Below are 13,450 nucleotides of genomic sequence, written 5' to 3'. Positions count from 1 at the left end.
TTTTAAGAAAATGTGGTGGAGAGCTAAACACTCATTTCATCTACCAGCATCGTGTGAAACTGCTGTCAGGATGCCTGCATTTTCTTCTGGTGTTGTAAATGTTTTATCTAAGTTTTCTACTTATAAGGAAAAGACATCCTTATAGACAGAAATAAAGTTTGCTTTGCTAGTATCTTAAATTTAGTCTCTTCAAAATACTAAGTGATGGGGCGGATACAAAAATATTGAGGATGTTGTTGACCATATAGAGTTAAATGCAATGGCAACTGAATCCCTGAGAAGTCTAGGCAATTCCAATAATGCAAGCATTGTTGCAAGCAGTATGAAAACTTTCATACTATAGGCCTATTCCTGAAGTCCTTAGTCAATCTTTATCAAGGAAGATCTCCCAAAGACTTAAAAGGGAGTTTTGCTCCAAGTGCAGACTAAGAACTGCATATTGGGTTACAAGGCAGAAACTCTAGTGAGTGGTACCATTTTTCTCATTCTGAAATTATGACATTTTCAGTGACAGAGATTGTGACATTGCTTTGAGACATCCTTGGAAGCATTTATGGGCTGGGGATTTCTGAAACTTGTTTGCCTGCGAGATGTTTATGGACCTAAAAGTGTTCTTTGTTAATAAAACTTTATTCTTAGTTTCACTACAAATAAACAATCTCAGTGCTGTGTATTAAGATGGGTGTATAATCCCAGCTGAGTTAAGAAGCTGTTATGTGTACTGGCTTCTTGGAGGAAGAGAATTTGATTTTACCTCTGTGAGTGTCCAGTAAAAGAGACAGGGCACTGCAAGGGAGATGGCTGTTGGGAGACTAAGGACTGGAAGGGTTATTGGGGTCATCCTTCAAGGAGTATCTGGACTGGTGGAAACCAGGGTGAGACCACTATGCTGTCAGAATGCTCCTGGTGTCAGGGCTCTGAGCCAAAGCTGCACAGCACAGAGACACCTAGGGTTACAGGGCAGACGGTAACCGAACCCCTTACTGGTCTTGGTGAACCACTAAAGGGTCTAGTGAACATCATAGGAGAATAGTGAGCTTGAACACAAAAGAATAAGTAATTGAATCACCTGATAGTATATAGTATTGCTGTAATATAAAAGTGTATTGAGGAAAGTCTTATATGAAAGCTTGTAATGTTCTGAATGTGATGGTCATTGGGAGATATGTATTCAGATTATGATTATGAATGTATGCACATACAGATCATAGAAATTGTAACTGTGGTGCAACTACAGCGTCACCTCACAAGTAATCAGACAGGGAGGGGCATCTCCCAACCTAGTAGTTTACACAAAACCAATTTCAAGTACCCACTCATTGTCCAGCCATGAAGAGATAATGGAGGATCATTCGAGTTAACGAGAAAAAACTGAAACAATTTGAGAATGAAAAGAAAACTGCCGTCTTGGCCTTGATCTACACTACAAACTTATGTGGGTATAACTACATCACTCTGGAAAATCTACCCCCCTGGGTGACATAGTTATACTGACCTAACCCCCTGCATAGACAGCACCATGTCATGGGGAGGGCTTCCCCCGCCAACGTAACTACTGCCTCTCAGGGCAGTGGAGTACCTATGCTGACGGGAGGTGTTTGGCATAGGGAGCGTCTTCATTAAGTTCTACAGTGGTGCAGTGCAGCTGCACTGCTGCAACACTGTAAGCACAGACAACCCCTCGGAAATCTAAGAGACGAGGGAATTTCCCTCACCATGGATCACCGGAGTCTGAGAGAGAGAGAAAGAGAGAGTGCAACTTTTAAAAGCAGGCTTGTTGCTGAGATTTTTTTTATCCAGAAATGGAGGGCCAGCACCTAAGCACAGGGCTGTCTGTGGAATACGGGAATCCCTCTAGGACAGAGAACATGCTGGGAAACTGTCCAGAGGTTATAGGTAACTTGTATTAGAAAAGGGATTTTAGCTAATATAGAAATATAAAGCCTGAGGTTGTGTATATGCTTATTTTCTGGGTAACACATATATGTTTTCCTCCCTTACTATTTCACCTTTGAAATTAAGACTTTTCTATTAAATTAACTTTTTTTGTTTATTTTTACCCAAGACAGGTTTATGTTGTGGAGACTGTGTGGTGTGTGTGTGCCAAAGTGAACCTATAACATGAGGCGTAGCTTTCTTTCTTCAGGGGTGATGAACCAGAGGGGAAAAGTCCAAATGTCTGGTAGTTAAGAGCTCAGGGTGGACAGATCTGGGGAGACTCAGGACTGGAAGGGCTGTTGATGTCAACGCGTAAGGAGTAAGTAGGCTAGTGGCAACTGAGGTGAGACCTTTATGCTTTTAGACTGGCTACTGGTGTCAGGGCACTGAGACATAGCAGTACAGCATTAAGGCACCCAAGGTAACAGGACAGATAGTGACAGAACCCTGAACTAGTCTTGGTGATCCCCGAAACATCCCAGAAGCCAACACCAAATTCTGACACTCTGGGTTGGTAAAGCTCAGAACCATTATGGAGGTAATGTGCTCGGGCTTGAAAGTGGTTTCTCTCCCACCTTCCTGCTCAGATGAAAAAAATGCATTATGGAGGTTCCTGATATCAACTCCTCAGTTAGTGTTGAATTCTAAAGTGAGGTATATATTTCTGTGTTTCCTCTAAAAGTAGGTGGCCAAATGATGTGAAATTTAAATGGTTAGTAGGAAGTATTTCTACTTGTGCTGAGTTGCAATTTGTCCTTCAGAATGCTAGTTTTCATGGCTGTCCAATGTCTCAAGAAATATTGTCTATATGCACATACATTAAGAGACAGGTGGCTCCTGACTAAATCTGGCACAATAGGTAGTTTGTTTAAAATAAAATGTTGAGTCATTTTTAGATGTTATTCACATTATAACTAAAAGTTTGTGTGCTGTGCACTCAAACCTGATTGTTGGGGCCTGGGTGCATGCAAATGCAACTGATGGACACACATATGACCTTCTCCGTCAGGGAAATCTATAGTTTTTGTCAGATTTTTTTTGGCAGATGAATGAGGATCCATGTGCAGCTGCTGAGAGATAAAATGTTCTCCACCGATAGCTGTACTTTTATCACCCCACAGGTTCACTGCCCTTTATACAACCTCAAGCGCTGATTTAACATTAAAAAATTAGGACATTAATACACAAAACACTTCATTGTGAAGTAATTAGGTTTGCTACTCACACAACATACCTGACACAAACCCACAAAAGCAAAGTCATGACAAATTAAGTCACCTAGTGATACATAACCTCTAGTCCTCCCTCCACAAACATACACCTCACCATTAGTACAGCTAACACACATTATAAACCACACTGCTGCCTGGATCTCTGCTCCCTCTGGGGACGCCAGTGTTCCATCATCCTCTTTAACCTCCCTGATACACACAGCCTTTAGCAAAATATCTTCATCCAGTGCAACCAAATACTACAGCTAAGATCCATAACTATTAATGTTGGGGAAATCATTAGGTAATGGGGTAGAGAAAGGCAAAGGGTGGCAAAATTAAGGTTATGGAGAGTGATCTGTGTAGTATGATAGTTGCCATAATGCTAAGGTGTATGCTGTGGATGGAGGAGTAAAAGTTTGTTGTGTACTAGTACACAAAGAGAATTATATATGTTTGTACTAATATTTTAATCTAAACTATTGAATCAGTTTCTAAAGAAAATGTAAGTAATGGATATAGAACAAAAAGACAAACAGTATCCTCCAAATATCCCAGTAATTTTTGAATTGAGGATTAGATGCATTATTGGCCAACATGTTTTCCCCATTCTTTCTATCATAGTAAATTAACAGGAAGTAAGAAAGAGATAATCATTATCAAGAAGAATGACACCTGTTAGTACAACCAAAAACCATGAAGATATTACTTAGCTCCACAGAACTGAAATTTGACCTGCAAAGTGTTTCTAACATGTGGAACAAGTCCTAAGGGGAAGAGTGTTTAAGAGTCTGGTGCATTAATCTTTAGAGTCACTGTGCTGGCTCACATCCCAGATGAGCTAAAAATTACAATGATGTATGTGTGGTTTAAGGGTGAAATCTCTTTCTTTTCCTCTCCTCCCCCTGAAGTTAAACACATTTCTACCATGCATGCAATTTTCTACATGGTGTTTGTATAGAATATTGGCTCACAATGTTTACAAATCTCTTAAATTAAAAAGCTTATACATCTCTTGCCAAAAGCAAGACAGGGAGAAAGATCTGTGAATAGAAGGATAATCCTACTTTACGGATATCACATTTTACAGCTTGATAAAACGGAATTGTTTTTTCTTACACCGATATCATTAGCTACTGTAACATAGCCAGTAGGGTATTTTAAGGGCAAAAAAAATATAGGCCCTAGCATCCTGAATGAAGTGGGGCCAGCACATGTGAAAAGAGATGCAAGCAGCTATCAGACAGGGGCAAGCATGCAAAATAAACACAAAAGCTGGAGTATCATTATGCTGTCCCAGCATGCAGAAGATAGAGCTCAAACCTCCAATAATGCTGTTCACAGGGCAATCTACACATAAGACAAGGGAAACGGGCGGTAAGGGAACAGAACCTGTGCTACAGTATACTCCTCCCTTCTTCCCCACCATGTGTTTAAGAGCAGGGTATAACAAATATACAGGGCAAAGCTGCCCAGGCACTGCGTCAAAAGTATAAGGATATAATAATATATCCACAGATCATCGGTAAAGGGAGGTATATGTCCACAGAAGACTGGGACAATGCCATCTTAGGATAATGGTTCTGCTTATAGAGTCAGGATGTTGGAGTCCCTAGGTGGCATGTCCAAAAGCCTTGAGAAAATAACACTGTGAACTGGTGCTGACTGGCAATTAGCAGATAGGCAGACATCATGAGACATCATCATCATCCACAGCAATTGCCCAGAAGGGCAAAGAGGGTTTTTATTAAAAAAAAATAAAAAAGCCCCAGCATCCAGCTCCATTTCCAAAGGAGAAGAGCAATTGTCTTGGAGTGCTGGGCAGCCTGTTATCCTTTGTCTTGATCCTCTTAACTGTTTTCTGGAATAAACATTATACTGGACATGTTTGGGGTAAAAGCACTGCAGCCTCTTAGGGGGTAACGACTGTCATCCCGTGTCCTGTCTGGGACATGTGTCTGTGTCCAATGCCTTTGTCAATCAAGGTCTGAAGCATGCTAGACTGTGCCACATCATATCTCCTCTTCCTCCTCATGCATTCCAGCTTCTCCGAGAAATCTGTTATCAGGACCGAGGTCACCATTGGTGGTTGTCAACTAAGCATCATTTTTCAGACAGCTTTGGAGAAGGATGCATGACCATTTCACTGGCTTCTTTTGGACAGGTTGCACAGAGTTTTGTACCTCCCCCTGTTCTTTGTACACAAGCTTTGCTGAGCACTTTTGATCTGGAAATTAATGACTAGGTATCTGTCCCCATTTTGGGACTCCTCTCACATTCCCCTTTTTTGGAGCACATCTTGTTCTCCTGTAGTCTTTGCATCATAGTGGACAAATAGCCCTAATCAATGAGGGTTTTAATTGTATGGAAGTCCTGTGAAAGTTTTAGTTGGGCCAAAATAGAGTTCTCAGGAAAACCAGATGCAGAGCAGCAAAAGCTACTTTATTTAATCAAAACTAGGATGTTAAATATTCCTAGCCTGTGTTTTGTAGCACTCAGCAGCATGTCAGTAAATGTATTAAGTGGCATCAACCAACTATTTTTCTTCCACTCTGTTTTTCATCTTCCCACATGTACAACTCATCTCTCTTACCACCTTTCCCTTTCTTTGAGTATCTTTGGGGAACATAATAATGATGTGCAAATGTGCTGAACACAAGAAATGGAAGTACAACGAAGACTGGTGAATACTCGCAGCTTACGATCATAGTAAGAAAGATTCACATTTGTGTCTTAATTATTCCCATGAAATCTAAAGCGAAGGAAATAATAATACTTAAGGTATTATTAGTTGCTATTTAAAAAAGTAGCACTGTTAGAACCAGGGTAAAAAATAATTCTTGAAAGGAGAAACAAAACTAAACAGAAACCTCAAGGATCAGAACAATACATTGAATAATACCTAGCAGAATTAGAAGAAAGTGACTAGACTCTTAAATTTTGTTTTGAGCTTGAATTCCTTGAGATTCTCTTTCTCCAACAGAAAAGTTGGTCCAGTAAAAGACAGTACCTCACCCACCTTGTCTCTCTTGTAATTCTCTTTGACGGTAAACTGAATGTGTTGACATTGGTGTAAACAGGAGGTAAAATATCCATGGGAGCTATTTCCAAGGATACCTCAAAGAAAAAAGAATAAAACCTGCTCATGGAATATAGTTTTTAAATCTCCTGGAGAAAATGTGAAATCATCCACGAAGGAAACAGTAAGTTTTAGCTTAAGTGGAGCTGCATGCTCTGTTAGTAACATATATCACTGATAGAGAAGACTTTGACTGACATGGTCATTCTCTAGTATGACTTCTTTTTGACACCACAGAGCAGACATCAGTCAAATATAATAATACATTTGGATTCTGTAGTGGAGGATATAAGTAAATGGTCTGAGTGATCATTGTAAGCAAGACTTTCAAGACTCTCTATACTTGCTTGTATAATGTAAATAGAATTTATCTTCTGCAAAATTCCATTTTTCATGTAACAATTCTTGCAGAGTTCTTAAGGTTTGAATATTGAGCTACAAAGGTTTAGGGCCCTTTGTCATGTCAAGACTGTAGTACAACATAATAAGCCAGATCAAGAATTTACTCTGAGTCCATTTCAATGGGCAGCACTCAGCCATGCAGACTTAGCAGCTGACCGAGTAGGGAGTTGTAAACGATTCAAAGTTCCCTCCCTGCTCCAATGTGGAAGTAATTTAAGCTACTTATATGGCCCCTATTGCCTTAGTATCTGAGCACCTCACATTTTTTTAACATATTTATCCTCACAACACCCCTGTGAGCAGGAGAGTACTATTATCCCCATTTTACAGATGGGGAACTGAAAAACAGAATGAGGTGACTTGTTCAAGGTCACAGAAGGAAGTTGATGCAGAAGAAAGAATTAGACTCAGATCTTCTAAATCCTGTGCTATTGTCACCCATCCTCCATACCAACAGCCAATGACGAGTCCTACCAAGCAGGCCTGGCTTTGGCTTTAGCTTTAGCTTAGGTCAGAAAGGAATGTACTTTTGCCAAATTTATATAAGACACTGAAACTGAAATGTTTCAGAGTAACAGTCGTGTTAGTCTGTATTCGCAAAAAGAAAAGGAGTACTTGTGGCACCTTAGAGACTAACCAATTTATTTGAGCATGAGCTTTCGTGAGCTACAGCTCACTTCATGCATCCGATGAAGTGAGCTGTAGCTCACGAAAGCTCATGCTCAAATAAATTGGTTAGTCTCTAAGGTGCCACAAGTACTCCTTTTCTTTTTTTGAAACTGAAATGTTCACACAAGAGAATTTCACCATTGTAATTAAATCAATTCCTAAACGGAAACCAAACACGACAGTCTCTATGCAAAAGAATAAATGGATACAAATCAGACATGAATAATTGTAACATTCAAAAACAAGTAGGAGAGCATTTTAATCTCCCTGGACACTCAATAACAGACTTAAAAGTGGCAAAAACACCCTTCAAAAACAGACTTCAAAGAGAAACTGCAGAACAGGAATTAATTTGCAAACTGTACAACATCAAATTCGGCCTGAATAAAGACTGGGAGTGGATGGGTCACTACAAAAAGTAATTTTCCCTCTGCTGATACTCACACCTTCTTGTCAACTTTTGGAAATGTGTGATGTCCTCCTTGATTTCATTGGCATCGTTAACACTACAAAAGTAATTTTTCTCTCTCTTGATATTCACCCCTTCTTGTCAACTGTTGAGAATAGGCCACTTCCACCTTAAATGAATTGGCATCATTTGCACTGACCTCCCCACCCCCCCACACACACACACTTGGTAAGGCAACTCCCATATTTTCATGGGCTGTAATATATATACTGCTTACTGTATTTTTCACTCCAGGCATCTGATGAAGTGCGTTTTAGCCCACGAAAGCTTATGCCCAAATAAGTTTGTTAGTTTCTAAAGTGCCACAAGGACTCCTCATTGTTTTTGCTGATACAGACTGATATGGCTACCTCTCTGAAACCTAAACAGAGATACTTATGTTGGTGCAAATTTAGTCAAGGCTTCAAACTGTAAGCTCTTTGGAGCGTTGGCTGTGTTTTTATGACCTGTGTGTGTACAGAACTGAACACTATGGGGCCCTGATCAGGATCCCTAAGTGATACTGATACTAACAATTAATAATAAATCAAAAACATAGCACTCTGCCCTTCCTGCAGTGTGTTGTGCTCTGTGGCTGAACTCTGAATGGAAACAAAGGGATGCTGTACCCCCTCCCTCAAAAGCCACAATCCTGCCCAATGTGATCAAAAACATCAAACACACAAAGAACAAAGTCACACCACCTAAAAACTACAAAGACTGAAGTACTCACCCCATTTCAGCTCACTTAAAAATTCAGCACTAATGGTAATGTAGGCACATTAATAGTTGTACTCCTTTTATATAGATATACTCTCTCTAAAAGAGAAACACAACGTGCCTGTGCCATGAGCGCTGCATTTTTAAGTGAGCTGAAACGGGGTGACCACTTAAGTCTTTGTAGCATATTGCTATATATATATGTGTCTGTATAGCAATACCATGATCATAAATTATTAATGTTAATAGTTTCATCCCATATTACTGTTATGCAGCGTGATTTAACACGTGAAAAATAAAAACAGATACACAAATTGTATAAGTCCTACAGTAGTCAGTTGGCTTATGAGCTAGTATCACGTGCTGTTTGTTCCCCCCTTCCCCCGGTCCCCCTCCAAGTGAATTCTAAATTCTTTTTTGCAAAATCATTTTTTAAAGATTTTGTTATCACAAAATCTACGTGCTGTCTGTAAATTATGGGTAAGTACATTGTTCTACACAAAATAGAAGTGACAATATGTTATAAATCACAGAGATAGCCAGTTTGGCACACATGGCACATCCTTATGCTTGGAACTACCTGCACATCCCTTCTTTGTATTGGCATATTTTAATATCATTATTATTGTACTCTCAGTAAAAGAATCAGTCCAGAGATGTTGTAAATTAATGCTTTCTTATGAGGAATGCTTGAAGCCGTTGAAATCTTATTGCATTCTTGAAAAACACAAAATGAGGCCACTTCTCTCATACCTTGTTTATACTAGTTTGCAGAAATATTATCTCACAAATATGTTGCTTTACAATTTAAACTTCTAAAGTAATATGTTCAAAAACAACAATAACTGATCTATGATTACGAATTTTGGTGTATTGTTGCCACCCAGTTCCAACCAGCCAGACATTTAAAAGTACATTTTCTGTGTAATCTGAATATTTAACTTTTCTTTGTGATTTGTTCAGAGACATTGTTTCAAGAATAAATGCATTTCCCTGCATCAATTTCTGTATTTCAAATTAGTGTCAGGAGTCAGATTTTCATAATACAAATTTCAGTATATTTAATGGATATAAGATAAACTGTTTGTGTGAAAAAGATAAATTATATCATTGTACTAGTCTCAGTAAATTCCTAATGAATACTGCACACTGTATATTTTTAATGAAGTTCATCAGGTATGTCTGCATATCGGTTTCATATTTCTTATACCATTGAGTGAATGATTAAAGCTATTTGTAGAGTAATACACTCAAGGAAAGATTCCTAGTAACTTCTATGGGCTTTCGACCGTGCCCTAATACAGCAAGATATCTGTATTGTACAGTCAGTCGATAGAGCTTTACAGCTTATCTATCTTTATTATATAATTTTGATTTAATACACTTATTTTTATATTAACAAAGAAAGTTTTTTGATGTGGAGTTTAATTAGTAGAGATAGTTCCAAATCAAAAGACTGGATTTAAAATTTCCCAAATATTAGGAAAGTTGGGATCTGAAATTTGTAACTCAGCTCTCTATCTGTCATGAACTATTGAACAAGCAATGTACAAATGTCAAAAAGTATTTTAAAAGCATTTCTTGATTCTTCAGAAAGTTCCACCAATACTAGAATTCATATTTTTAAATGCCATTTTACCCTAATATATTTATCAATTTACTTGTTCTATAACCATTCATATCCACTGATAACTTAATTACCTTATAACCAGTGATGAGCTGCCAAACTCTTAACAACCAGTTCCCTCCTCACCCCATGAGGGGGTCGTGGCCCGCCCGCCTCGTGGCCTACCCATCCACCCCCCTCCCCTGTCCGCCCCTGGATCCGGGCAGGAGGGTCTCGTGGGCCACCGTAGTGGGTGCCCATCCCGCCCCGCCCCGCCCCTAAGAGCCAGAGGGACCTGCCGAGGGGGTGAGGTGGGGAGTCCCAGCGGTGCTTACCTGGGGCAGCTCCTGGGAAGCATCCCACAGGTCCCTCTGGCTCCTAGGGGCAGGGTAGCATAGCTAGGAGGGGAGCTGCACCCACCAAATTTTCCCCGTGGGTGCTCCAGCCCCGGAGCACCCATGGAGTCGGCGCCTAAGGTGTCACTTTTGGCCAATTGTTAAATTTAGAAGCCCTTTTAGAACCGGTTGTCCTTTCAGGACAACCGGTTCTAAAAGGGCTTCTAAATGTAACAACCGGTTCCAGCGAACCAGTGTGAACCAGCTCCAGCTCACTGCTGCTTATAATAGGGGTGGCCACCTGCAGCTCTGGAGCCACATGCAGTGCTTCAGAAGTTAACATGCGGCTCCTTGTACAGGCACCGACTCCGGGGCTGGAGCTACGGGAGCCAACTTCACTGCTCAACCCCTGGTTCACAGGCACTCCCCCCACACCACTCCACCCCTTCTCGCCTCCTTCCCTGAGCCTGCAGTGCCCTCACTCCTCTCTCTCCCTCCCCCCACAGAGCCTCCTGCACACCACAAACAGCTGATCAGGAGGTGCGGTGAGGGACGGGGGAGGCACTGATCGGTGTGGCTGTCGCCATGAAGCTGTCGCGGGACTGCTGACGTATTACTGTGGCTCTTTGGCAATGTACATTAGAAAATTCTGGCTCCTTCTCAGGCTCAGGTTGGCCATCCCTGCCTTATAATGTCATTAGTTATAATATGAGGGGGGAAGACTATTACCGTAGGTTCCCTATATATCTGTCACATTCAGGTCCCACATCAAGTTGATGCAGGTTAATTCTGCTAACATAACCTAGGATCTAAAAATAAATCTCTTCAGTTTTTGCCTCTTTCATGAGCATCAGTAATAAATATTCTATACTCAGAACATAGATCATTTGCTGAAGATGTGAAGCAAGGCAGGAAAGAGTCCAGTTCAATTTTCCACAGCAGAACTACTAAGAGTAGTAAGTAAATACATAATAATACTTAAAACGTATAGAGCACCTTTTTGTAATCAAAGCATGTTATAAACCTTAAGCTTAGATAGTAGTTGGCCAGGGTTAAGTTTCCACTTGAGGCAGGAGTCTGGCATCCCTCTACCTTGATGAAAACTAAATTATTTGCCTGAAAATTTTGCACATATTGTTTTGCCAGGGAAGGAGACTTGTTTTATTTATGTATTTATTTTTATTTGAGGGTAGCTAAGCAAATGCCTTAAGACATAACAATTAAAAAATGTGAAACCTGTTGCATTTTTGAAAGTTTAACTTGAAAAAAAAAACCCACCATTGATCAACATATTTCAGATTTGATTTATTCTCTTCAGTGACTATTGTTTTATTCTCTTCAACTCTGATAACTTTTGAAAGTGTGATGATCTAATTTTTGAGTTATTTGATACCATACTTCTGAGAAGTCCAGAATTGGAGTCCTTGAATTGTAAATTGCACAGAACTGAGTTCAAACTATCTGTAGTTACAAGCTGTGTACTTCTTAAAGTCAGTATTCACAAAAGACAGCTAGCTATAAAAGATTTAAGATGTCTCTAGCCAAAGACTCCAAGAAGCTTTAAGAACTGTTACAGGGACCCTGTGGGTTTGAATAACCATAGCATGGACTCCTGGGGAGTTTATAAGACTTTCTCTCTTTCTCCCCCCTCCAGATTGTATCAAATCCATCTACATTTATTTTTTGTATATCATTATTTTGTATATTAAGTTATAAACTAAGAGAATGGCCAGATAAAATCTTCATTATGATAGAGTAGAAGAAATAAAGACTTCAGGAAAAGTAATCTACTGTAGTTGTAAAGAATAGAAGTGATTGAAAATCTGGAAGTTCAGAATTAAGATTTTACAAAGACTGTCAAACAGTTCATATTCTCCTGTTATATCTCTGACTATCCTGCATCTAGATTACAACACCTTAAAGCCACACACTACATCTTTTTCTTCATTTTCCAGTATCTTAGTTCCCCCCTTGAATCATACCAAACTCTGTATACTGATGTTATCGGAACTACCTGTCAAGTCAAATACCTTTCTCCAATTTTCTCTGCCCACATGAGCCATCTCTATCACTGTCTCACTTTTTACCTTCCTTATAAGGAATAAAACCTATCTTTCTCCCATCTCATATTTCCAATATAGTCAAGAAGTCATAATATTTTCACATCTTATCATCTACATAAAGTCTTGAGACCACTTAAGTTTATAAGGCCAATCCTCATGAAGGCTTCAGAAATTAACATTAAATCTACTCCTATCCACTTTCTGAGTACAAAGACCACTACAACTGTCTTATTCTCTTCCCTGATGTGGGCCTGACTTTCAAACATCCACACATAACCAAATCTGCACTATGAGCCATCCATTGGCTAAGTAATGGCTCCAGTTTACAGAATATTTCATTCTCCAGAATGAATTAGATCCAACATTGCATTAGAATGACAAAATAAAGTAGAAATATAGATGGCAACAATGGGAACTATAGTTATCACAGCTGTGATCTGATATCATGTGGATGGTGCATAGTGTGGTGTGGTACAAAGATTGAGAAAATTTGCGTAAACTTAACTCTGAATTTCCAATTTTCTTCTTAAGCTTTTTAAAATGCAATTTAGTTTAAAATTATCTTACTCTATAAGGCCTACATTAATACAATTCTGAAAAAATCAACTATCAAACACATCATAATGCTTGGCCAATCAAATACAGATATTCTATCACCTTTAAAACATACTGAATTCTTTCTAAAGGATCTGATACATCTATGCATGTGCACACGCACACACACACACCTGTATCTAGTTGTCTGAATTAAATATTGGAAAGATTTTGTTCTCAACACTCTAAATCAGAAGATGACCCTTCCCTACTGGAAGCTGCATGAGCAACTTGAAGTGTAAAATATTCCAAGCCTCATTAATGTCTTTCTTGGTACCCTGGATCAGTTTTGCTAGATATAAGTTAGCAAACTGTTGTTATTGTTTTATCAAGTTCATCAAGAAATGATGTAGGGTGGAAATTCTCCCTCCCGTTCTGCAATCTT

At 39.4% G+C, this 13,450-nt stretch overlaps 1 protein-coding gene across 3 annotated transcripts in view; it reads right to left on the bottom strand.

The window, feature by feature from the left end:
- Nucleotides 1-13,450, bottom strand: part of CDH18 (cadherin 18) — a 454,121-nt gene that overhangs the window by 163,420 nt on the left and 277,251 nt on the right. The window lies entirely within an intron of this gene.

Source organism: Lepidochelys kempii, chromosome 2 (assembly GCF_965140285.1).
Source record: "Lepidochelys kempii isolate rLepKem1 chromosome 2, rLepKem1.hap1, whole genome shotgun sequence".
In the NCBI taxonomy this organism is placed as follows: domain Eukaryota; kingdom Metazoa; phylum Chordata; order Testudines; family Cheloniidae; genus Lepidochelys; species Lepidochelys kempii.
Note: the sequence above shows the minus strand (reverse complement) of the source record. Positions and strands in the feature narration are given on the sequence as shown.